The sequence below is a fragment of the Callospermophilus lateralis genome, chromosome 4 (genome assembly GCF_048772815.1).
Source record: "Callospermophilus lateralis isolate mCalLat2 chromosome 4, mCalLat2.hap1, whole genome shotgun sequence".
Lineage (NCBI taxonomy): Eukaryota > Metazoa > Chordata > Mammalia > Rodentia > Sciuridae > Callospermophilus > Callospermophilus lateralis.
Window position 1 is genome coordinate 64,334,986 of NC_135308.1, and position 5,111 is coordinate 64,340,096.

The following is a 5,111-nucleotide window of genomic DNA, read 5'->3' on the forward strand; positions in this document are numbered from 1 at the left end:
TTTTTTAATTAAAGTCATCCTAATAAATATTCATTATACCATCTCTTGTGAGGCTCTGTCTGGAATGTGCTGAAGTCCTGTGGGGAATGGGGAGTGGGTGGGTGGTATACACTAGTCTCTCTGGAGGCAGCGAGATCTGTGGCATTTCACTTCATAACATGCTCTGGTCTCCTTTCCTACCTCTGTTCTTCTTCCCACCCGCAAACCCACACCCAGCCTGGGCTGTGAAGCCTGAGTCTGTCTAGGAATGAGTTATGCCTGGCTTTGGCATATGGTTAGCACGTTCCTTGGCATGGAAAAGAAGAGGGATCTTGTTTATGGTCTGTTCTAAAGAAGGGAATTTTCCTGTGGAGATTCCCCAAAGCATGTGTTTCTTCTTATCGTTCTTTATTTAGGAGTTTGTGTCTCCCGTGACCTCAGCCTCTGTCACATCCTCTGGTGCTGTCGTTTGGAAGCTGAATGTCCCTCAAAGTCCCATGTGTTTAAAGTCATGGTCTCCAGGATGGAACTTTTGGGAGGTGGTGCAACCTTTGGGAGGTGTTCAGCTCATGTGTTAGAGGCTTAGTCCCCAGTGCAGCCATGTTCAGATGTAGGACATTTGGGAAATGAGGACTTTGATCTCATCTGTTGGTTAATCCATTGATGGTTCATAATGGTTTTTTTTTTTTTTAGTAGTGGGGATTGAACCCAGGGGTGCTCAACCATTGAGTCATAGGCCAGCCCTTTTTATTTTTTATTTTGAGACAAGGTCTCACTAAGTTGCTGATGCTGGCCTCAAACTTATGTTCTTCTGCCTCAGCCTCCTAAACTGCTGGAATTACAGACATGCACCACCATGCCTGGACTAGAATTTAATGGACTATTAGGAAGTGGTGGAAACTATAATAGGAGCTGGGACTTATTTGGAGGAAGTAACTGGGGTGCCCGCCTGAGGGTATATCCTGTCCCTGGCTCCTGCATCTCTCTGTCTCTTACTTTGTTTCCCAGATGCCATGCAACTCTGTTCCAGCATGTGTTGCCTGCCATGTTGTTCCGTCTCCCCAAAGGCCCATACTCGTCAGGGACTGAAACATCTGAAACTGTAAGCAAAAATAAATCTGACCTCTCAATTGATTTTCTTAGGTATTTTCTCCCAGTGATGGAAACTGGCTAACATACCCCTGATCAGGGTAGTGGAACCCCAGCTCCTTCCTCTTCTTTCATTTCCGGGCAATGAGATGAACAGATTTTGCTCTGCCAAGTGCTTCTGCCATGTTGTACTGCCCAAGAGAGTGGGGCCATGCTATCGTGGACCCAATCTACAACCGTGATCCAAAGTTAGCCTTTTTCTTGACAAGTTTATATATATCAGCTATTTGCCACTACCCAGCCCGGCCTTTCCTTCTTCCTTAAGACACTCTTGGCTATATCTGACTGACTTCTTGACACCTTTGATTACATCATAATTGTTAGGAGGTGAGGGAGCCAAGATTGAGAGAGGACGGCCGTGGAATAGAAGTGAAAATGGGCATCCTGAGAACTGAACCAAGAGCACATTTCACGCTCACTCCATGTCGTACCAGCACTTAACCACCGTCCCCGCCCATAGTCCTAGCATCTCGCACCTGGATTGTTGTGGCCTTCTTGTTTCATTTCCTTCCTCTGTCTCTCTCCCTCCCCTCTATTCACTAGTGTCCATACATCAGTCACATTATAAACTAGTTCTGTTCTCTGGTCACATCCCTCCTGTGACTCCCTGTGTCACTGAGTAAAAGCCCCAAATTTGTTACCATGGCACAAATGCCTCTCCATTCTGTTGCTCCATCTTGGACCTCACCAACTATTTCGCCTTCCATCACTTTATGCCTGAACAATGGCCTCCTTGCGCTGTTCCATGCAATCTGTTGTCTCAGGGCCTCTGTACCTGTAGTTTCCATCCACACCTGGTTCACTGCATCTCTTCCTTGTTTTCTTGGTAGCCCTGAGGATTGAACCCAGGGGCACTCTATTTGAGTTACATTCCTAGTTCTTTTTTATTTTATTTTTGAGACAGGGCTAAATTGCTGAATCTGGCCTCAAACTTGTGATCCTCCTGCCTCAGCCTCCTGAGTTACTAAGGATTACGGATGAGTGCTACTGTGCCTGGCCCTTTTTTTTCCCCTCCTTCTTTTTTTTTTTTAATATTTATTTTTTAGTTGTAGTTGAACACAATACCTTTATTTTATTTATTTTTATGTGGTGCTGAGGATTGAACCCAGGGCCTTTTATGTGCTAGGCAAGCGCTCTACCACTGAGCCACAACCCCAGCCCTCCCCATCACTTCTTAAAGATCTGGTGGATATATCACCTCATAGATCTCTGAGAGTTCTTCTAAAGAATAGTATCCTGGGCTGGGGCTCAGCAGTGGAGTGCTCACCTGGCATGTGTGCGGTCCTGGGTTTGATCCTCAGCATCACATAAAAATAAATAAATAAAAAATGTATTGTGTCCAACTACAACAACAACAAAATATTAAAAAAAAACAAAAAAACAGGGGGGAGCTGGGATGTGGCTCAGAGGAAGAGCACTCGCCTAGCATGCATGAGGTACTGGGTTCGATCCTCAGTACCACATAAATATAAAGATATTGTGTCCACCTATAACTAAAAAATAAATATTTTTAAAAAAGAATAATATCCTGTATCCCCCACCTTATCCTGCTTAATTTTCTTCATGGTAATTATCACCCCATGGCCTATATGTACTTGCTTATCCTATTCTAAAATAGAGATACCATGGACTTGGTCTGTACTGACTCACTCACTGTGATATCCCTCATACCTAATACCTGGCATTTGGCAGGATTCAGTAGATTGTGTTGAATAGATGGCCCCTGCTGGCCCTGTAAGTCCTCTTATACAGTCCTTACAAATATACCTTTCTTTTTTCCCTTCTCCCTTGGTGAATATGGCAAAAGGGAAAAGACTGCTGGGCATGGTGGCGCACACCTGTAATCCCAGCGGCTTGGGAGGCTGAGACAGGAGGATCATGAGTTCAAAACCAGCTTCAGCAACTGAGCAAGGCACTAAGCAACTCAGTGGGACCCTGTCTCTAAATAAAATACAAAGTAATGCTGGGGAAGTGGCTCAGTGGTTGGGTGCCCCTGAGTTCAATATCTAGTACCAAAAACAACAACAACAAAAAACGGAAAAGACAGACCTGGAGTGGAATCTCTGTTCTGCTCTGCTCTTTAGCTGTATGATCTTGCACCATCTCCTCCTTTTTTTTTTTTTTTTTTTGTACCAGGCATTAAACCTAGGGCCACTTAGTCAGTGAGCCTCATCCCCAGCCCTTTTTATGTTTTGTTTTGAGACAGGGTCTCACTAAGTTGCTTAGGTTCTCCCTAAGTTGCTGAGGCTGGCTTTGAACTCGCAATTCTCCTGCCTCGGCCTCCAGAGTCCTCCTTCACTTCTTTAAGCTTTCATTTGTAGAGTTGGCATTGGCAGTGTCTGTTATAGGATTGTATGAGAAGTTAACCAGCTATTTTAAGTACAGTTTTCATCATTCAGGCTATTTTTTTTAGGCAATAGGAAGTTTAGGGGTAGGCATTTCAGGGCTGGGAGAATAGCTCAAGGGTGTCCCCAGGGACTCAGGGTATTGTCCCACCATCTTTTGTCTGTTTCCTAAGGTCAAGATGGCACATGTTATAGTTTGGATCTGAAATGTCCCCCAGAGTCTTATGTGTTGAGGGCCTGGTGCCATGGGGAAGCGGTGGAATCTTTAAGAGGTGGGGCCTCTTGGGAGGGGGTGTGCCCTTGAAGGGGGATATTGGGACCCCAGCCTCTTCCTCGATTTACCCCTTGGCCACCTTGAGGTAAGCAGTTTCGTTGCCTTGTATCGTATTGTATTGCCATAATGTATTGCCCCACCACAGTCCCAAAGCAACGGGAACAAGGGAACTTGGACTGAAACCTCTGAAGCCCTGAGCTAAAATAAACTGCTTACCTCAGGTATTTCATCACAGCAACGGGAAGCTAACACAGTAGGATTCTGCTTTTTGGTTTTTTTGTTTGTTTGTTTTGTTTTGGAGGAGAGGGGCCCTGGGGATAGGACCCAGGGCCTTGCACATGCTAGGCAAGTGCCCTACCACTGAACTACATCCCCAACCCCCAGGAGATTCTACTTTGAAGCCTTGTCTGTGTCCCAGGAAGGAAGGAGGAAAGAGCAAAGAGAGTATGTGGAACTTGACTCCTTTTTAAGACTTTGTCAGAAGTTGTCCCCTGTCCCCCGGAAATTCCAGTTCTGTCTGGTTGGCTACAGTGTAGTCACACAGGCACCATTAGCTGCAAGGAGGCAGGGATAGAGCACAATGCTGCTCAAACAGAATTAGGGTTTTTATTGTTTTTTGGGAGGGGAGAGGTACCAGGGATGTTCTACCACTGAGCTATATCACCAGCCCTTTAATTTTTATATATTTTTATTTTGAGACAAGTTCTTGCTAAGTTGATGAGGCTAGCCTCAATACTTGAGAACCTTCTGTCTCAGCCTCCCGAGTCCTGAGGATTATAGGCATGTGCCACCATGCTCAGCTTGTTGTTTTTCTTTCTTTAATGTCTGTTGTATTCCAGGCAAGCACTGGACCACTGAGCTACATTCCCAACCCTAGGATTCTGTTTGTAAGGAAGGATGGCAAGATGGATATTGAGTAGGTACCTAGCAGCACCAGCTACAGCACCTGGTTCTCCAGGTAGCACTTACCTGTGATTATTTCAAGTGCTCTGAGGACATGGGTCAAGTTCTGGCCTTCCAAAGCACCTTGTTTAACTGAGCTGCTGGGTTAGGTAATAGTGTTGCTAGCTGGCATTTGCATAGCAGTTAACATTTTTCAAAGAAATTTAAAAAGCTGGTATCATTCATCCATACTGTGCTGAAGCTTCACCAACCCCTGGTGGAGAGAAATAATTCTTATCTATTCCAATTATATAAATGAAGCACAAAGGCAGGGGCCACTCATTCTTTCATTTCAAAAACAGTGAAGATCTAGGGCTGGGGATATAGCTCAGTGGTAGAGTGCTTGCCTAGCATGTGTGAGGCCCTGGGTCGGCTCCATTCCTAGCACTGCAAAAAGCAAAGCAAGACAAAACAAAACATTG